This window comes from Syngnathoides biaculeatus, chromosome 5 (assembly GCF_019802595.1).
Source record: "Syngnathoides biaculeatus isolate LvHL_M chromosome 5, ASM1980259v1, whole genome shotgun sequence".
NCBI lineage: Eukaryota > Metazoa > Chordata > Actinopteri > Syngnathiformes > Syngnathidae > Syngnathoides > Syngnathoides biaculeatus.
Window position 1 is genome coordinate 2,506,961 of NC_084644.1, and position 22,440 is coordinate 2,529,400.

The 22,440-nt window shown below is 41.9% G+C and overlaps 1 long non-coding RNA gene across 1 annotated transcript; it reads left to right on the plus strand.

The window, feature by feature from the left end:
• Window positions 1–555: 555 nt before the first annotated feature.
• Window positions 556–21,092, plus strand: LOC133501069 (uncharacterized). The gene is made up of 5 exons (XR_009795092.1): window positions 556–751; window positions 818–947; window positions 5,647–5,822; window positions 13,997–14,060; window positions 20,264–21,092. It is a non-coding gene; the product is annotated as an uncharacterized LOC133501069 (long non-coding RNA).
• Window positions 21,093–22,440: the final 1,348 nt, after the last annotated feature.

A 22,440-nucleotide genomic window follows, 5' to 3' on the forward strand; every position in this document is an offset into this window, starting at 1 on the left:
TTTAATTATGTAATTTACATGCAATGTGGAATGTTTTATTTTTTGTTGTTTTGAATTCAATATTACCATTTTTATTCAAACAAACTCCTGCGTCAGTGGATTGTGAATGTGTCAGGGTCACTACAACATTAAAACAAAAACATTGTGATGTCCAATAATTGCTACATTGTCTAAACGCTGACAAATACTTTTATTCCCTTCCTTTGATTGTATTTGTACCTCGCGTATCGACGCCAAGGCCGGTTCAACATGACGTCAGTGAAGTGATCATTAAATATGCTATTGTGACGAGCTCGAGATTTTTGGTGGAATGTCGGCTGGAAGGTAGCTGAGTTTATACAAAGAAATGCCGCTTATTTGCTGAGTCAGCAACACGAGGCCAACTGGCACGCAGTCACAAAGCACCTGAAGGTCACGCATTTCCGAGGATTTGAGTCACAGTGCAAACAGCAACCTAACACATGTTGCGGCAGAACCCTGCAAAGCGTGATGGGAAACGCTTCCCATCACACTCCCTAAAAAGACACAATATTGGATGGTGGTAAGTCAAGGCCTCGGGGGAGGGCCGCTGCAGTTGGAGGCACGACCAGGTGCTGATGCCAATTGCTGAAGCCATTTTCAATGCGCTGGGCAACAATAACAACCAAAGGAAACAGCAGAGCAAATGGAACATCGCCTTTGTCAGGGATGGAGAGAAACCTCGTTCACGCCCCAAAGCGGGAGCCGGCTTCCTCACCTCAGCGTTGGACTGGTATTGTGAAGCCAAGTCAAGTTTCTAGACCATGTTAACATCAAGATCATGTAGTGCTGTCCTCAGTCTCCTCAGGCCAAGTTCTACAGATCTGGATCTCAGGGAGGAAGCCAATTAGTGAAAGTGCTCAAAGTACCAGGAGCTGGTAGAGCAGTGCCGACGAAGAAGCTGGAAGACACGCTGTGAGGCCATCGAGGTGAGGTGAAGGGGCTTTGTCGGCCGTACACTCTGCAAGGTCTTCTCATTGCTACGACTGAGATCCGTTCCTAGAGTAGCGACTTAACTCAAATTTCAACTTAAGTCGGTTTCCATCGTTAAAGTCAGAATTGACATCAAAATACTTTGTATAAAAAACAAATAGATTGAAATAAACAGGATGATGTACTTAGCATTACTGCTGAGACGTGGATGGAGAAGAAGAAGGGGAGGCTGTGCTTAGCTACTGCGAAGGAACCTGGTCCTCAATCCTCTCCATCTCGACAAGTATCAAAGAATCTCGTTTTGTGATCATTGTGTCAGACAGAGGAACGGAACCCTTCATCACATGAAGTAAAATACAGGATTTGCCGTTAATAATTCTCACCACGGTCGACCGACTGAAGCCTTTGTGGTGCTGGTGTCTCTCTTTTTTCCAATCTTTTTATGCTCTTGAGCTTCGTTTCCATGGTCATGGATTTTCTTTTGGCCGCAGAAGCATTGCTAAAAGACACACCTTTCTTCTTTGGGGCGATAATGTCTAAAATGGAGGGCAAAAAATGTGAAGCTACTCCCGGACAACACAGACAAGCATTAGCCAGACAAAATGGCGGACGGGGACAGGCGTTGTAAAGTCGAAACGTCTTAGGTCGAGACCATCTTAACCTATAAGTGTGATGGTGGCTCAATCCAAAATATCTTCATTATTGATCTCAGGCCAGTAATGCATCGGAGCGATACCTGCGTGAAAATATCGATACAGTAGATTCAGTTTCACTATTGCATGCACTGCTTTGGTTTCATCAAACAGTTGACGCCAGACTTCACATTTTGGGACAGAAGAGACCTTCGCTGCTCGTGGTGCCTCTTGTGTTTTGATGTTGTGCTGTCACATGACTTAGCAGCAGTCAGCGCTAAACATCAACTGGCCAGTGGAAAACTCTTGAGCAGACGCTCTTAGCTCCTCCCCATCTTGTTTTTCGTTGCCGGGCAGTCACGTGACCGAGCAGCATTGGCAAGCAAGCCGCTGACTCTGCCCAAAATTATTTGGTACTGAGCAATTTGATGATGCAGCTACTTGAATTTTTGAAAAGTATCGGTAATGGAATCGGTGGTGCCCTGTATTCACATTATATGGGATGGATACTAAAATATGCAATACCGCAAACCACTTCCAGTGATGTCAGGAACGTCACTGAAGATGTGTCCCAGTTGCATTCAAGAATTTAGCTTTCATTTTAGTGCACTGATTTGATGGATGTTAATATTCATGCACATTTGTGTTATATAATAACAATATTGTGGCAAAAATATTTTGTCATTCATGAAAGGGTGTTGGGCGGCACGCTGGAGCAGCTGGTAAAGCGTTGGCCTCACAGTTCTGACGTCCCCGGTTCGATCCCGGCCCCGCCTGTGTGGAGTTTGCATGTTCTCACCGTGCCTGCGTGGGTTTCCTCCGGGCACTCCAGTTTCCTCCGACATCCCAAAAATATGCAACATTAATTGCACGCTTTAAATTGCCCCGTCGGTGTGATTGTGAGTGTGGCTGTTTGTCTTGATGTGCCCTGCGATTGGCTGGCAACCACTTCAGGGTGTACCCCACCTCCTGCCCAACGGCAGCTGGGATGGGCTCCAGCACTCCCCACGACTGATTGTGAGGATAAACGGCAAAGAAAAAGCTTGGATGGATGAAAGGGTGTTTTCCTTTTCAATTTATTTATGTATGACTTTTTACATATAATGTATTTACAGGGCATGGCAGATTTTTACTCTTCATCTGACACGCAAGTAGTGAAGATTGTTCTAGCGCATTTTTAGTCACTAAATTTAGAACATTGGGGACGGTTTTTTCGAGGATTCATTTTGCAACTCTTTGTCAATTTGCAATCTTCTGCATTTTTTCCAAAACAAAATACTGTATATTTTCAGTCAGCCTAAACCCGTCAGATTCTGATTAATATTAGGCTGGAGTGAGTGTATAAATATGTTTCAGCCTGCTATTGGGTCTCAACTATTGCTCATTCCTAATTACAAATCACAGGCAAAAAGCACACCAGACCAGTATTTGCCGTCCTCTGCGGACTATTTTGCACTGTTTGATTTTTCCTGTCTTACACTAGCTGTTTTTTTTTGTTTTTGTTTTTTTTTTGTGATTGATTTTTTTTCCCCCTACTCTGGGACACTCCATCTGTTTTGTAGCAGTCTGCTGTCATGTATGTGACTATTTGTGCCTGTTACCAACAGGCCAATTTACGGACGCTGACACAAGAAACGGACAAGGGAATCATTACGGACACGTTCATAAATATCAGCTGCTCCGTTTCTTTTAATGGTCAGGAGTCAGAAGTTTACAGTCTGGAAGTCCCCCAGCTAAAAGACTCAAGGATAGATCAATGTCAGTCGTCAGGGGGGAATGAAAGCCAGTCTGGTGGAAAAGGGTGTGGGGACAGGAAGGAGCTTCAGGCACCGAAAAGTCATATCATAAAGTCGTCAGGGTGGGCTGTGGTGGTTTCAAATCATGAATTCTTTAATGTACTAAGTCCAAATGGTCCCCCGTGCCCCCGCAGTGCCTTGCCTGGCACTCAGAAAATAATTGAGGACTTGAGCGGGAGAAAAAGGAGGGGCAAGTAAAGCGAGGGAGTGGAGATGTAGGACAGCGAGATCAGGATGGAGAACGAGTGAGGGAATGAATGATGACTCTTTACAAAAATTACCTTACAGGAACTCTCTTCTGACACGGGGGTCTTCATTTTGTGCGATCCTCCTGCCCCGAAATCATCCGTACTGATGATAAAGCTCTGGTTTGGATGTAATCTCGTGGCATTTCAGGAGATGGAGCTCGGAGGATTACTTCTTTCATCTGAGGTCATTCATCACTCCATCCGATCAGATGTCTAGTAGATCAATACCACAGACCTGTGCTGGAAAATTAAGGCATGAGAAGTAATGCTAAAGTATAGAACACGTGGTAAGCGTTTCCCATCAGCAGCTTTACACATGGTTGAGTCAAGGAGTCGAAGCTGCTCAGTTCAGTACTTAGTGATGAAAACGTCAATACGGCGGGTGAGGGGGCCTCAGTGGCAGTGCTCCACCTGTTGCCGATGTTTCTAACATGTATTTAATATTTAAGCCAGAGCGGCAATTCAATTCAACCTTACTTTGTGTAATAAACAGCTCATAATCACAACAGTGCTATTCAAAAAAAAAAAAAATAATAATAATAATAACTGCCTTTGTGTGCATGTTTTATGCCATCTTGTTCCAATCAGATCTTTGTCCAGAGGTGCTGTGCTGACAGCTCCTCATTTGCAGCTGCTTTTGCTTGATAGAGAGCATTTAATTTTATTTGGAATTTTTTTTCCCCCGAAGATGCATTGCGACAAAAAAAAAAGAAACAATATTCGTAAATCGCACAACTGTAGCATAACCAAGACATCTTTTCTTCTTCTCATCTTTTTATATACATATAAACTAGAAATATCTAAATCATTTGTACAATGAAGTGTCGTGAAGTAACTGTGCAATAGGTCAGAAATACAATGAAACCTCGATTTAATGGACGGCAATTTAAAAGACTTCAGATTTAACAGACTGGCAAAATTCTTCAGCAAGAACTCAACCCCCCCCCCCCCCCATCCGCTAGTGATGTCAATTTGAATAAACTTTTCAAATACTGTGAAACTTTTTTCACATTTATTTATCAGAATTTATTATGTAATGGGTATTTTTGGACCATGAAAAAAGGATGAAACAATAATTTTGCATGCACAACATATATATAATTAGAACAGTAGAGAACAGTGTATATGTATTACATAAATACCCCTGGCCCATTTTGATACTTACTACTCCAATCTACTATTAAACCCAATTAGCATTTCCTGAAAGAATAGCAGCCCAAATACTCTCTCATCCCGCGCGTTCGGCAAAATAACCCGCATCCCGCATCTGCCGACGTAGCCACGAGGGGAGGAAGTGGAAACGCGATTGGGTTATTCCAAAGACGAATGTGCCTCACAGCTTTTGGGCACACGACACAAAGCCAGCGAAAGGGAACATCGGCATCATTTGGTGAGGCATTCCAAATGTCTCGAGGGAGGCGAATTGCCACGGGCTAAATGACAAATATATGTTGTTGGTGGTGGAGAGCGATTCTGCCGGCTGCCCTCAGGTGCTCTGTGGCTGCCAGCACGATTCTATTTGTCCTTCAAGATGTTGGCTGAAAATGTTGTCATCTGCTTGGCTTGCCTCTTTTGTTCCTGCTTTATTGTGTGCACAGTCCTGACTTCCAATTGCTTTACTCTCTGTGCGGGGGGGGGGGGGGGGGGGGTGTTACGATATTCGATTAAATTGTCGTTTTATATGCACAATACAGTATGTTTTTGTTTTTCTTCCCACCTGTGTTTTGTCGACTTCTATTCGTTATTTCCTGGATTTTATTTTCCTCCGACAGTTACGAAGTTGACAGCGTTATGGAATGAATCCAAACAAGTTGTTTGAATATCTCACCCGCAGCGGAGCGCGATAACTGCCTGAACTGTTCACTTCAGTCAAAAATGAGAGCAACAAAAACATATTTCTCCAGTCACATAAAATCCACCATCATTCAAAGAAAACAAGAAGTCTGATCAATCACAGAAAAATGTGAAAACACCATTATAACATGCTGTTAGTGGTTGATTCACCTGACTTCTGTGCAGGCGGCATGAATTGTACTTCCACGCGGTGAAGTTGTGATTGTCTCGTGACCAGTCCAAAATGAAGTTTGCCTTTTGCCGAAAATCAGGGGAGACACCGTTCAGCCCCCAACAGACACAAATGGGATAGAAAGTGAATGGATGGACATCAGTCCATCACTGAGGGAGCGTATTTCTGGGTGAGTATCACATTTTGTTGAACTTTACAAAGAACAAAAACAGAAAATAATATACAGTGAGTTAAATGTACTTTTATTGAGAAAAATACATTTTTTATCACCATTAATATCAAGTTTTGCACAAAAATGTCGAGGGTCGCCTCTTTACAATACTTCCATCGAAACCAGTTGTGTACTTCTTTGGTTTTGCATAATCTTGCGAAAAAACAAGTCAAGAGATGGCAATCACACTCGGGAATAAGCACCACCAACAACATTTTCCAGATAATGTGGTGGAATATGATGCTGTGGTCATGATGTGCTGGAGATCAATTGGTCAAATTTTCACAAAAGAAAGGAGTTATTGTACGTACGCTTTCAAAATACAGTATGATAAAGTATTGAAATGCCCGCACAATATATCAGTCTATTCAAAGCAGTCCCGAGAAACCGACTAAACTCTCTTAAGAAGTTGAAAAATAATGTGACAGCTGATTTGCTAAAGTTCCTTTTCCCCTCATGACTCTTAGAGAATATTGTATGTTAGAGAAGGTGCTAATTCTCTTTTTGCAGTGGCTAACACAATGTCAAACCTGCTGAAATTGCATAATTTTCAACAAATTCACCGTATTGAAGATTTCTCGGAGGTTGAGGACGGTGGCTGAGCCCTTCACTTGAGATATTTTTTTTTAACGTTCTCACAGAAAAAAAAAAAAGGTTCTCCAAAGCCAAATGACAATTATCGCACTTTGATATTCAATGAAGCACAACGAAAAGTCAAACTTTTGAGTGGAAAGGATTTAACCAATACTGCGATGTAGTGTTACAGTAAAAATGATACACCTTGGAGCCAAAGATTATTTTGGGAAGGCAAAATATATTATTTATTTCAGTCCAAAAGACCCGAGACTGCTAATCATTTCTATCTTCTTGAGTGTGCCGCACGCATTTAACGGAAACCCTAAAGGCACCACTCAAGACTTGGCCTTTTAAATATTAAATATTCTTATGACAATTTCAGCATAACACGATGCAGTTAGTTTCAAGCATACAGTTTCATGAATAGTGCCTTTTACCACATGTAAGACGTTGCTCCCATTTAAAAAAAAGTTCTGTAACTGTAAAAGGCTCAAACTTACAAAAAGCATGGGGATGAATAATTTTATGTGGGTAGGTGTTTAATTTTTTTTTTCCACCTATATGCCTGAATTATTGATATAAGACTCAAAGAACGTCTTCCCCGTGCACAACGTGGATTATCTATGCTTACGCCTAAAGACAAAACAACATGGTAAAAAGCTCCATCAGAGGCTGAGCGATGGAGTTTGAATATTTGCAGTCAGTTAATGACATTTCAATTCTGTGCGCTTGTCAGAAATAACAAAGGCTTGCATTTACCCTCTGCATCTGCTTAAGTCTCTTTCCTCCTCCCCGAGCCCCAAGTGGCTCAGAAATCCTACTTTATAGCGGAGAGGTGTCAGAATTTTAAACAGGCCCCGTCTTTATCCCCCGCTTCCCCGAGCTCTTTCCTTTGAATTCCTGGAAGACTAGGCCGCGGTCGCCTTTTAACCCTCATCGCTTCCTCTGCTAGTATAATGTTGGCTTGGAGTTGGGGGGGTCGTGGGGGGATGGGGGGGCGTGATCGAGAGAGGTGTGAGATATGAATGTCCCGCACTCGGGCAAGATAGGGTTAAAAACAAAGTTTGCTTGCAAACATATAAATACAAGAATGGAGAAAAATGAGAGGCACAAAATGCTGAATGTTTTTTTTTTTTTTTTTTTACATGACTGTAAATAAAAAATTAAGTTTATCTCATGTCAGACAAACTTGCTGACAAGGGGAAATCCACTCACAATGTTAAAGTATTGAATTCCATACAAATGTAAAACAAAAGTTGAAAACTGGCCTTTTCAGGCAAAATGCGACGACTTCACACGCCGGCATCGCCAAGTTAGTTTATTCCCATGATTGTGTTTTACCTTTGAATGTTGTGTTTTTTACATGATTGATTTCAAATGTTCCATGTCGGGAGATGATTCCATCAGACGGAGGCAAAATACATGAAAAGTTCATAAAATGTAGGACATCTATTTTCTTTTGAAACCCGCCCAGCACTCGGGGCTATTAAATTGGAAGAATTCTCCAAATGAATTGTCTTTAAAAGGTATTCTGCTGTATGAGTAATTGCCTGAAATTCACTCCCCTTTGAGTCAATCTCATGTGTGAAGTCAACACTGTTAATTAGACCTATTTTCATGTTGAAGGAACCAGCTGAGCCTCCTCTTTTCTGTTTTTTTTTTCCTCCTCTCACCCGCTCACTCGCTTTCTCTCTCCAGCATTTGTACTTAATTACTGAGGGACTGCTGTCTGCTCCAGCGAGGCATTACAAAGAGATGTAATGTCATTAACAAGCACACACAAAAACAAAAAAAAAGAAAAAAAATCTCTCAAAGAAAATATGGGAGATATATTTATGTATATATCAAGTTTTAATTATGTGGTGACCGAGACCTAATAGTTCTGATGTACAACTTCTGAATCTATCTATCTATCTCTATCTATCTATCTATCTATATCTATCTATCTATCTATCTATCTATCTATCTATCTATCTATCTATCTATCTATCTATCTATCTATCTATCTATCTATCTGTCTGTCTGTCTGTCTGTCTGTCTGTCTGTCTGTCTGTCTGTCTGTCTATATATCTCACATGCTCTCTCACTCTTCTCTCTCTCTCCATCCATCCATCCATCCATCCATCCATCCATCCATCCATCCATCCATCCATCCATCATCCATCCATCCAGCCAGCCAGCCAGCCAGCCAGCCAGCCATCCAAATCCCTTCGGCCATTGTTTTAAACGCTAATTTAACGAGGACAAAGTGGAAGTCGTGTTTGAATTGTAACGATGCGAGCGGAGTGGGCATAGTGGAGGTTGCCATATGTCACCCACTGAGTGTTGAAAATTGGATCCTCGCCACAGCGGTCGGTTCCGTTTTGTTGTTGAGCGGAGTGCAGTGAGGGCGAGGTGTGGATATTGAGTGGCAGGATGAAGTACGTGTGCGCACACGCACGCTCGCACATTTTGCCACGTTTGACTTTTGATTTCATCTGACTCCGCGGACCACAGGACACGGAAATGTGCAAATGATCCATTGATTTCAGACCTGTGCGAGGTTTTTATATTGTGAATGAAACCACCCTTTGCAAAGCTTGTTATGATTGAAGACGCACAATTTAATCCAGGCGTAATGGCATCGAAAGCAAAGGGCAGTCGTGCGCTTAAGATTCATATTTTGTTCACTCACTTCCCAGAGATCCACAGCAATAACATGATTTTCGTTGATTACAGAAATTCTACAGCTTAATCTTGCTTTATTCATTTAGCTCTTTCCAAATGATCCAATTATTCAGATCTGTGTAATCTTTTCAAGAGCAGAGACGTTTCAGTCAGTATGCTTAGTTTGAGTTTAGTATATAAAAAAAAAAATGCAACGATACATTGAAGACTTACAGTTATAGTATAATGTACAGTAATATCAATTAATAAGTGAAAATACACACAAAAAACAAGATCTTTGCAGATATCTTGCTTGTCCAGCAAATCTTTTTTTTTTTTCTTTTCAAGAATGATGCTCATCTAACGTCAGCCAAATTACACACACTGTCGGGTGCCTGTGAAACATAAACAAACAAGTTGGCTTGTATTAACCAAGTTCTGCAAGTCTCATGTGGGTTTCCCCTCCATCACTAGTTCAAGGAACTTGACTCCCAACTGCAATTGTTACATTCAAAAAAGGGTCTTGGTTTTGTCTGTATGGCCCATTCTGCCACTAGCGCACACATTTTTTTGTTTTCTTTTCGCTATTAGAAGGGTCACAGGTCATCAAGGAAGTCACGTGACACACAAAACATGGACACATATCATGCCGGTGAAAATAACGAAACTGCAAAACCTGTTTGTAATGGTGTACGTTGTACAGTACTATTAAATATATATAACAATGCATTCCTATAACTTATATTCAGGCGCCCAACTGCATATGCATGTAAAAGCACACGTTATCTTCAAATTATTAAACAAGTCTTTGAACAATCCATTTGTCATCCTTCCATCCATCCATTTTCTTCACCACTTATCCTCACGAGGGTCACGGGGAGTGCTAGAGCCTATCCCAGCTGTCAACGGGCAGGAGGCGGGGTACACCCCGAACTGGTCGCCAGCCAATCACAGGGCACATCGAAACAAACAGTCGCACTCACGTTCACACCAATTTAGAATGTCCAATCAATGTTGCATGTTTTGGGGATGTGGGAGGAAAACGGAGTGCCCGGAGAAAAGCCACGCAGGCACGGGGAGAACATGCAAATGCCACACAGGCGTGTCCAGGATTGAACCCGGGACCTCAGAACTGTGAGGCCAACACTTTACCAGCTGATCCACAATGTCGCCTTGAACCTCACTATTCTTTTCTTTTTATTTATATACATTAATAGAACTACAGACCAAAGTAAGAGTTTGTTACGCATTTAGTTTTAAAAACAAAATCAGCAAAAGTCATAATATAAGACGTACTACATTCTCACAGTCGAGAGTTTCTGCGTTTGAATCTTGTCTATGGTGGAGCTTGTTTGTTTTTGTGTGTTCGTTTGTTTGCTTTTGTTGTCATTTGTGATGTGCCCGTGTGCTGCTTGCCACGGTGTCCCATAAAAAAAATACTATTTGACTCTTCCATGGCGAACTTCTCCTAGCGCCCGATGACAAGCGCCATTGAAGAAATATTTCCAGCCCTGCCGTTTATGTCTTTCCTATTATTTTTTTTTCTTATTTATTAAATCCAAACTGTTCGTTGGACCATATCTATATTATAGGATAATCAAAGTCACATTAAATGAGGGCAGAAGAGTAATGCCACCATAACCATGTCATATTTTTATGTGTGTTAACGTTCTTGTCATGATGCAGTTATCAGTCGTGGTGGTTCTCCTCAGTGAATACGGTCCATGCGCTATCGTCCGTGAATGTGATGCCCTCCATGCATGGGCATTGCTTTTGCTTGTTCTTAATTGTGGATGATACAAATAAACATTTTGCAATTTCTAACTTTTATTTTTATTTTTATCTTTCTTCCTCCACTCAATATTGTAAAAGTGTTCATTTTAGAAATTCCCTGAAATGAAATGACATTTCTTTTATTGCATCCTACTCAGCGTCTTTGGTTACCAATGTTGTTATTTAGTTAGAGTTGTGTTGTTTGCTTGAACAGTACGTGCATTGATAAATTATTGCGTTGATACAATTGATGAGCAGATCCATTTGTTCGATTTTGAGTTGGGGAACTGACGGGCATGTGTGATGTTATTTGATGCTGTCATACTTTTCCCATCTTCTCAGTGGACAGCTGAAATTGAAAAGCTGTGTCCTTTGTGACTTATGTGATGTAAACAAGCGCCAGGCATCACATTCCTCTTTTGTCAAAAAGATATTCCATACTGTGTCATTTCCGTGTGAAATTGTATGTCATGTCACGTCGACCTCTTTAATGGCTAAGTCGATGAACGGATTGAATTGGCCGAGGACGTTTGCCAAGATACTTTCAGGGAATGTCAGGTCAACGGTGAGTTCCGCCTGAATAAATAACAGTAATAATAATAATAATATTGAAAGTGATTTGCACAGATTGTTACATACAGCAGCAGTGAGTGAAAGGCATATTATTTTTCTTTTTTTTTTGGTATGGTTGTCATATTTATATTCTGCCACGAGTGGTGTGTGGTGGCAGGTGTAACTGCAGTGTTCTGATTTTTTTTTAATACTTTTTATTGATGGTCTAAATCATTTCCTTGTGGTGCATTAACGATAATGTCACAGTTAGCGATTACAAACTCAATACTTTATATCATAATAAAACATGAAAAGTACCAAATGAAAAATAATGAACAATAAGCGAACCACAATTTTGCAGCGCACTTATGAACAGCCAGGACTAAATTGTGCAGCCGTGGTGGTGTGGGGGTGGACTTTAACGTGCATGCAACATGGAATGACGGTAAAAAAAAACATTCTTCGGAGGGTATCTTAAGGTCATCAGCATCCCTCACAGCTCACTGGAGCTATAAGTTGATAAATTCAGAGGGGCATTTGCCCTTCAAGTTACACAATTTGCTGGCAGCTATGCCTCTCTTAAGCCTGCCCTAATCTAATGCCAACTGTCTGTAGAGGGGGAAAAAAAGAAAACCGGTAAAATTGTTTGTGAAAAATGAGCGTCAAAGCTTTTCGCCAGCCCCCCCCCCCCAGACCCTAATCAGAAATACGTTCAGTGGTATCATTTATTGGACCTGGGAGCATTTCCTATGTTTTGCCCTGGAAGGGGGAGTAAATGCAGGCAATTATAGATGAAGTGATTTAACATTCCAGCGCTCCCTCTGAGCAAAAGTGGCTCTTTGTGACGTTGCAGGCCGTAGTCGCCTTATGGTGATCCTGGTAAGTCCCCCGGAGCAATCTTGATGCTGAAATGTTTTCTGATAGCTTGTATAAAGTAGTCGCAATGTAGCAGTACGCATTGTTTTTTTGATATAACACTCCGCTTCTGTTTCAATGGCGGAAAGGTAAAAGTAATTTGTACAACAATCACCACGTAAAGGTCGCGTGCCTTCACATGAAGACTGAATACACAAACGTTCATCACTTACTGTTGATTTATGCACTTTGCATTCAGCTGCAATCAATTCTAGTAATTTTTCCCCACTTCTGTGGGGATAAAAATATTATGTATATTGTTTAAAATAACACAATTTGCTGAGCTGATGTCATATGAGGTCATTTTGTAAAGGTTTTGTGTGTATCTACAAGCACATTTTTTTGTGATTTCTTTGTTATTTTGCAAAACGGACATGTATATATGTCACTGTCAAAGTCTAAACATAGAAACAAACCAAAAAGATTATTTCTGACCCTAATTCAGTCATATCTCACTCATTCTATTAAAGTAAATATTTGTGTAACACGGTTTGGATTTAAGAGAGCGAAACCCCAACATGCTCGGCGGCAAATTTGCCTCACGTCAGTCCAGGCAAGCTTCAAATCAACACGCTTGCAAACACGTTCAGATCGAAGACGTAACCCAATCACAAATGGGCGGAGCATCTCACACACGCACGCATGCACACGCACGTTCTCACCTAACACCCACATAAGCATCGCTTCTGCATGCCTCTGCCATCAATAACTGGATTAGTCAGCTCCAATCGATTTGGCACATGCTATCAAAACCAAATGGCCAATCTCCTCTCTGCTGTCCATCTCGGCAATTCTCTCTTTGTCGCCCCACCCCTCGCCTACCGGATTTTTTTTTTTTTTTTTTTTTAATCCAAACCCGTTTTCTTACTCCATCTGTCCTCTCAAATTCAGGTCCCACTGTTGCCCCACTGCTCCCCTCCCCCCCCCCTCCCACCTCTAACCACCACCTCATCACTCATTCCCCCCCATGTCTTTCTTCATCATCCCCTCTTTTGTCCCAATTCAATCGATTTCACTCTGGTCGCATTCTTCATTTCTTTCCCGATTCCTCCTTGCTCCCATCTGCTTTAACTCATTAAAGGCCTTTCTTCTGCCTGTTAATTTTGTCCCAAAGCCTTACATTATTCAAAACCTTGGCCCTCCCCTCATCGTCTCTTCTCATTGTCCCCTCTTCTCCACCTTTTCAGATCAACTTTCCCCGCCTTCCTCGTCTTCTGTCCTTCACTGTGACTTTCCCTCCTCTTCCTCATCCCTCCCTGCCATGATGCCACACTTTTGCTCACCATGCATCCATCCAGCCATTTTTTCTCCCCCTTCAATTCAGCAGCCAAATCGCTCTCTAACAGATGCCGGCCTCATTCAGTCGGCCTCCCGAGTGTACGGGTGTGCGCCTGTGCGAGTGTCAGTTGTGTCGGCGGCGTAATTATGCATGTGTGCATGAGCATGTCTCACTGGAACAGGCCTGGCCGGGGCTAATTGCTGCCTCCTACCTGGCGGTGACAGGCCTAATCAAGGATGATGAGCTCACTGTTGCTCTCTCTCTCTCTCTCTCTCACTTACTCTCTCTCTTTTGCTCCCTCCTCTTTTGGCAGAAAAATGGATAGACAGCCTCAAGTATCCCATTATGTTTATTTTTTTTTGTTCTTGTTTTTTTTTTTTTTTTTTTTAAGGAGAATGGGCGACTGATGGTGCTAAAGGAAACACGGCTTTTCTGTTCAGATCTCTTCTCTGAAGGTAAAAAACTGCCCGAATGCTTGAACACAAGTTGGTACACAGGTTGCGGCACAATTGTTCAAGCCTTCAATCACATAGTCAATAAGGTCAATATTGAATATAAGAATGTATACATGAATTCATGCGCTTTACAGCATGAGCATCTCAAAACTCCCCCAGCCTTGAGTAACTCGTGTGTTTCTTCAATGCAAGTTTTTTGGGGTTTTCTTTTGGTGTGTGTACTGACAGGTAGTTGGTTGCATCAAGTTCAGATGTTGTAGGTTCCCTTCAAATGTTGTCTTGATTTGGAAGCGCAGCAGCTTTAAGCATTTGTGTACTTTAAAAATCTCCATTAAAATACAGCATAAAATTTGTTTGCCTTCTTTTGCAAACCAGAGATTCATTATAGATATAAAAAAAAAGGTTTTTAAAGTCCACTCTATTTTCGTACGTTTTATTTCATTTATTTTTGAAACCAAAACATAGCTTTACGAGAGCCTTGTGTCTTCTAAAATATTACATTATGTATCTCTCAGGACGGCAGAATTTAGTTTTCCCCTCTCACAGCAATTATCTTATCAGCAGCAAGTCCACGGACAAATAGATTCCACCATGCTCTCATTTTGGGAGACGAAAAAAAGCTGCTGGGTCACTCAAATGAAATGATAGAACTTTGTTTGTAGAAATATTGCTGTAACCCCATGAACATTAAAGCAGAAACAAAGGAGAAGCTTGTACATAGCTTGATTGCGTTATGGGCTATTGTCAAAAGGGAGTAGAGTCATACTTGGATTTGTTTTAGACCCCATTTGGACAGCGATTGCCGGAGAAAAATTCCTTGTGTGTTTTTACACATTTGGCCAATAAAGCTGATTCTGATTCTGATTTCAACAGAATGGGCCGTCAAAACCATCTGCCGGACAAAATCTCATCCAAGCAGCAAGGAAGTCCTTTTGTCGTCAAACAATTCACTAATATAGCGATTTAGTGAAGGGATATGAAATTGTCATTTTACGTCTTATTACCTGATAACATTTAATCCATGCATCCATCCATCTGCTACTGCTTATCGGGAGTCAGGTCACGGGGGCAGAAGCTTGAGCACGAGCGGTCAGACTTCCCTTTCTCCAGATACTTGATCCAACTGTTGCGAGAGATCCTGAGGTGTTCCCAGGTCAGCCGTGAGACGTAGTCTCTCCAGCGTGTCCTGGGTCATCCCGGTGTCTCCTTGGGACATGCCCAGAACACCTCACCGGTGAGGCATCTGGATCAGTTTCCCGAGCCACTTCACCGAGGAGCAACGGCTCTACTCCCGATACCCTCCCGGATGACCGATCTTCTCACCCTATCTCTAATGAAAAGCCTTTCCGTCCTCTTGTATACAAAAATCGCCCATTTTCTGGGCGAAAACTGAGTACCACCTAAAAAATTAATGCCTGATTGTAAAAAATAATTATGAAGGTTGCCAATGAGCACATAATTCAAGTGTAAAATAATCACACTTATCGGGATGCTGATCTTAAGTGGCATTTAAAGGCACACAGAGTATAAAATTGACTTCTGGAAAGAAATGGAATTTGACTTTAGTTTCTACAGTTGAACACAAATCAAAGAGTAGTTGGTTAGCTCAGGAAAATCTAGTAATGTCCTTGATTTGCCATGCATTAATACAATAAAAAGTACACTGAACTAATAAATGTAGCTTTAAAAAGAGTATATTGTCACAGAAGAGACATTTTGCCACATTGGCTCCTCATTTTTAATTTTTTGTTAGTTACAGTTGTTGGTGTACGGCATATCTGCTATTTGACTTCGATTCTGTAAATACTGAAGCTGCACAATTAAAATAGCGAGTGCTGGTTATTGGATGGCATGTTCATTAATGTCTACAGTAATGGGATTATCTGGACGTACATTGTTGTTCGGTAATGAGTCTATTAGCATCGAGAACCGCAGCATTGGAGAGCCAAACAAATCAGACTAACAATTAGCCAACAGTGGCAAGAGGGCGAGATTGGGGCCACGGCGCGACGGCATTTTACGACAACAGTGGTCAACTTCAACTCATATCCATTACAATCAATTAGTTCTTTGCCTAATTTGATTCACGAAAAAAAATGAATTAACCATTGACATGCAATGACCATGGAGACCATTCATTTAGATTTTTTCCACTTTATAACACACAAATATATTATTCATTAGGATGAAAAATTAACTTTTTATGACAGCCTAAATTGGTGGATTGTGGTTTACAATTACATTCATAGTCCTACAAATATAACATCTTCTTCTTCTTTTCCTTTCGGCTTGTCCCGTTAGGGGTCGCCACAGCGTGTCATCTTTTGCCATCTTAGCCTATCTCCTGCATCTTCCTCTCGAACCCCAACTGCCCTCATGTCTTCCCTCACCACATCCATAAACCTTCTCTTTGGTCTTCCTCTCGCTCTTTTGCCTGGGAGCTCCATCCTCAGCATCCTTCTACCAATATACTCACTCTCACGCCTCTGAACATGTCCAAACCATCGAAGTCTGCTCTCTCGAATCTTGTCTCCAAAACATCCAGCTTTGCCTGTCCCTCTAATGAGCTCATTCTAATCCTATCCAACCTGGTCACTCCGAGCGAGAACCTCAACATCTTCATTTCTGCCACCTCCAGTTCAGATTCCTGTTGTTTCTTCAGTGCCACTGTCTCTAATCCGTACATCATGGCCGGCCTCACCACTGTTTTGTAAACTTTGCCCTTCATCCTAGCAGACACTCTCTGTCACATAACACACCAGACACCTTTCGCCAGCTGTTCCAACCTGCTTGGACCCGTTTCTTCACTTCCTGACCACACTCTCCATTGCTCTGTATTGTTGACCCCAAGTATTTGAAGTCGTCGACCCTCGCTATCTCTTCTCCCTGTAGCCTCACTCTTCCCCCTCCACTTTTCTCATTCACGCACATATATTCTGTTTTACTTCGGCTAATCTTCATTCCTCTCCTTTCCAGTGCATGTCTCCATCTTTCCAATTGTTCCTCTGCATGCTCCCTGCTTTCACTGCATATGACAATATCATCTGCGAACATCATGGTCCAAGGGGATTCCAGTCTAACCTCATCTGTCAGCCTATCCATTACCACTGCAAACAGGAAGGGGCTCAGAGCTGATCCCTGATGCAGTCCCACCTCCACCTTAAATTCCTCTCTCACACCTAAGGCACACCTCACCATTGTTCTGCTGCCATCATACATGTCCTGTACTATTTTAACATACGTCTCTGCCACACCAGACTTACGCATGCAGTACCACAGTTCCTCTCTTGGTACTCTGTCATAGGCTTTCTCTAGATCCACAAAGACGCAATGTAGCTCCTTCTGACCTTCTCTGTACTTTTCCACGAGCATCCTCAAGGCAAATAATGCATCTGTGGTACTCTTTCTAGGCATGAAACCATACTGTTGCTCGCAGATACTTACTTCTGTCCTGAGTCTAGCCTCCACTACTCTTTCCCATAACTTCATTGTGTGGCTCATCAACTTTATTCCTCTATAGTTCCCACAGCTCTGAACATCCCCTTTGTTCTTAAAAATGGGAACTAGAAAACTTTTCCGCCATTCTTCAGGCATCTTTTCGCCCGCTAGTATTCTGTTGAATAAGTTGGTCAAAAACTCCACAGCCATCTCTCCAAATTGCTTCCATACCTCTACCGGTATGTCATCAGGACCAACTGCCTTTCCAGTTTTCATCCTTTGTAGTGCCTTTCTGACTTCCCCCTTAGTAATCATTTCCACTTCCTGGTCCTTCACTCTTGCCTCTTCAACTCTTCCTTCTCTCTCATTTTCTTCATTCATCAACTTCTCAAAGTATTCTTTCCATCTATTTAGTACACTACCGGCACCAGTCAACACATTTCCATCTCTATCCTTAATCACCCTGACCTGCTGCACATCCTTGCCATCTCTATCCCTCTGTCTGGCCAACCTGTAGAGATCCTTTTCTCCTTCTTTCGTGTCCAACCTGGTGTACATGTCTTCATATGCCTCTTGTTTAGCCTTTCCCACCTCTACCTTTGCCCTACGTCGCATCTCGATGTACTCCTTTCGCCTCTCCTCAGTCCTCTCAGTATCCCACTTCTTCTTCGCTAATCTCTTTCCTTGTATGACTCCCTGTATTTTGGGGTTCCACCACCAAGTCTCCTTCTCCCCTTTCCTACCAGATGACACACCAAGTACTCTCCTGCCTGTCTCTCTGATCACCTTGGCTGTCGTCGTCCAGTCTTCCGGGAGCTTCGGTTGTCCATCGAGAGCCTGTCTCACCTCTTTCCGGAAGGCTGCACAACATTCTTCCTTTTTCAGCTTCCACCACATGGTTCTCTGCTCTACCTTTGTCTTCTTAATCTTCCTACCCACCACCAGAATCATCCTACATACTACCATCCTATGCTGTCGAGCTACACTCTCCCCTACCACTACTTTACAGTCAGTAACCTCCTTCAGATTACATCGTCTGCACAAAATATAATCTACCTGCGTGGTTCTACCTCCGCTCTTGTAGGTCACTATCTGTTCCTCCCTCTTCTGGAAATAAGTGTTCACTACAGCCATCTCCATCCTTTTTGCAAAGTCCACCACCATCTGCCCTTCAAAGTTCCTTTCCTGGATGCCGTACTTACCCATCACTTCTTCATCGCCCCTGTTTCCTTTACCAATATGTCCATTACAATCTGCACCAATCACAACTCTCTCGCTGTCTGGGATGCTCAGAACTACTTCATCTAGTTCCTTCCAGAATTTCTCTTTCAACTCTTGGTCACATCCTACCTGTGGTGCATAGCCGCTAACCACATTATACATAACACCCTCAATTTCAAATTTTAGTCTCATCACTCGATCTGATACTCTTTTCACCTCCAAGACATTCTTAGCCAGCTCTTCCTTTAAAATAACCCCTACTCCATTTCTCTTCCCATCTACTCCGTGGTAGAATAATTTAAACCCTGCTCCCAAACTTCTAGCCTTACTACCTTTCCACCTGCTCTCTTGGATGCACAGAATATCAACCTTTCTCCTAATCATCATGTCAACCAACTCCTGTGCTTTTCCTGTCATAGTCCCAACATTCAAAGTCCCTACACTCAGTTGTAGGCTCTGTGCATTCCTCTTTTTCTTCTGACGCTGGATCCGGTTTCCTCCTCTTCTTTGTCTTCGACCTACAAATATAACATGCCGATAGAATATAATAATGCTAGTTTTGCATGCCTGTTTTATGATTCTTTTCGTTCCCAGTCTTGACTGACAACAAGGACTTTTTTTTTTTTTTTTGGTCAGTAGAAGTGGATGCGTCACTCTGCTTTGCAGCAGAACTGAAAAATATTTGGTAAATTTACACATGAGTCTTGGCCTTAGTGGGCACTCATTCAAAACATGTGCTTTAGTCTTAATTTAACTCTCGAAATACACGGACATTCCAAGGTAATTCCTCCAAACAACCATTTTTCATACAGTGGTATGCGTAGAGGCATTGAAAAATGACTTGGACAAATATGTGTCACACTCTATGCAAATTCGTTCCGTGTGAGGACCGAGATTTTCACCCTATCACTAAGGGAGAGGCCAGACACACCACGGAGGAAACTCATTTCAGCTTGCATCAGCGATCTTTTTGGTCTCCAGCTCGTGACCACAAGTGAGGGTAGGCACGTGGATCGACCGCCAAAGCAAGAGCTTTGTCTTTTGGCTCAGCTCCTTCTTCACCAGGACAAACTGTTGAAGAGTCCGCATCACTGCACATGTTCCATGCAGCCGCCTGTCGACCGAACCCTCTGTTCTTCCCTCGCTCGTGCAAAATAGCTCACCTTTTCCGCCACTGATCTTTCTGTTCACCCGACCCCCTTAACCCCTCCCACAGGTGGTGAGCCCAAGGGGATGGGGCGTTACGCTGCCTTATCTGGCTGAGCTCAACTGGGCCCCATGGGTGCAGACCCAATCCCTGCTCTCTATCTATCAGGGAGCCTTTAACTTCTTTAGTAATACAAATGATGTCACATTTTTTGAACGAAATAATCTCTGCGACAGACATACTTATTTGACTTTGGCAATCCAAACCTATGACATTGCCTCAGATGAACAACAGATATACTGTATATATATATATATATATATATATATATATATTTAGATTTCTTCTGTAGCTCAGGAAACCGATCTGCCTTTGACTTTGCCTTTTGCACAAACAGCAAACAGCAAGGAAGGCGAAGAGTCCCACTGGGGTGTCAGCCAGAGGTTACATCAGGCATTTATTGTCAGCTGGATGGCGGATTTCAGGTGCCTATATTCTGTCTCCAACTCTCCAATTTGGGTGGGTTTGGCTATCTCTCTCTATCTGCAGTTATTGAGATTGAATGTGTCACGTGAAAATATATTATCTTTTCCATGTAGTCTGGGAACCCAAATGCCACTCAGGCGAATCTGAGTTGGGAGGAGGAACAAACGGTCGACGTCTTGTCACTGAAGGGTGGACACATTTTCTGGATCCAGTTATTGACTATAGCAAGGATTTTTAATATATAATGCTCAATTTTGCCCCCCAAAAATGGTCAAAAGGCAGTAATGTACATCATGCATCGGTATAGGGGGAAAATGAAAAAATCATCACATTTTATAAATGTATGATCACATGTCGAGGTTATGAAAAAGCTATGCAATTTCATTCCAATGTGCCACCACCACCGAGAGGTTATGAAAAACATGTTGCCTGCACTTTCTTTCCAATATGACAGGGGTACGTACGAGGCTACATAAAATGTACAGTTGGGCTTATAAAAGTTATTTACCCAGACAAAATTTATGAAGTATTGTTTTCTACAAAGCCGATGAATGACAGAACACGAACCTTCAATTTATTTCTGGTTATGTTTTGTTCGATGGTCATGTTTTTTCTGAAATCCTTGACAGTTTAATTTGAATCTCATTAAAATAAAATGAATTGTGTTTCTCTTGGGCCTTCATGTCTTCATGTTCAAGTGTACCTCTCTTACAAATTCAGGTAGTAATTAATGTTTTGATCATATGGGTATAAGCAAAATCATGCATTCTAAAAAAATATATCACAACTAATGAGTCAGACCTTGCTCACCCCAGTATTTTGGAATAAAGGGAATCCAGACCGGCTCTCGGTTGAAAGGGTTAAAGCTCCCCGTTGGTCCTGCGCATTACACAGTGAACCGGAACTGGTAACGGGATTATGCATAGGCCAGTGTTGAAGTGGATTCGCTTAGGTTCTCACAGCCAATTCTGTAGCGTCAGCCCCGCTCCAGTAAGGCTTTACTTGACAGAATAATCTTCATTTGATATTAAATAAAACCTCAACCACGGTTCCTTAAGACTGCTCTCCATCTTATAGTCTGTGACATGTACTATTTGACCTGGGTTTAATTAGATGGTCTTGATACGAAAACCAGGACCTGTTATAACGTTTAAATATATTTGCTATAATAACCTTTTAAAAATAGAGCTATAGTAATTATTGTTTGTCTTAACAATCATTCAAGAGAAAAGGAACAGAAATTTTCTATACTGTCTCATCTGTAATCATAATAATAATAATAGTACTCATTTAAAAAAGGAACAAATAATAAAAAATGAAAATAATGATATGGCAAAAAGGAACACATGAATACAAAATGAAACTGTCCAAAAGCATCACATCCAGAACATCATTTGATTTCATCAAAGATTTCAATAGATGGAAAAATCAATAAGCCGTTAGTAAGCTATCAAATGGAACTCTCAAATGTTGCAGTTGCTGTATTGCATAATGGCAGTGTAACAACAATTCGATAGATTAATTCACGGCTGGGTTGAGGTTGTTTTGAGTACTGCTATAAATACCCGAACCCCTATAGAGTACAGCATTTTTCCAGCTAATAAAGAACTCATATAACATTCTAGTAATTACATTGTCACATCACATCTTGTGTCCTCAGTGGAGATTGTTGTGCCCCCGATGAGATGCTAATATCTTTCCAAGAACTTTGCAATGTATATCATTAGTGGGAAAGTTACACATTTCATAATTCATTCATTTCAGGCCGATGTCAAATGTCATCGATAAGAATGAAGTCCAAGGAAGAACACCATACCCCACTGCAGGGGTCGGGAAGCTATGGCTCGCGAGCCATATTTGGCTCTTTTGATGTTTGCATATGGCTCGCATACTGTACAATGTGTTTTCTGTCACGCAGGCAACGCAAATGACGCAGAGATAGCTTGTCCGTGTGGGGTTTCCGTAGTTCACCGTAGCAGACAATGTGCGCAGGCGCAGAAGGGTCCGACGCAGAGCAGGTGGCAACAACTAATTGTGCAAACGATCGCTCAAAGGAAAAAAGATGGAGAGTTCTACAGTTTTCAGCAA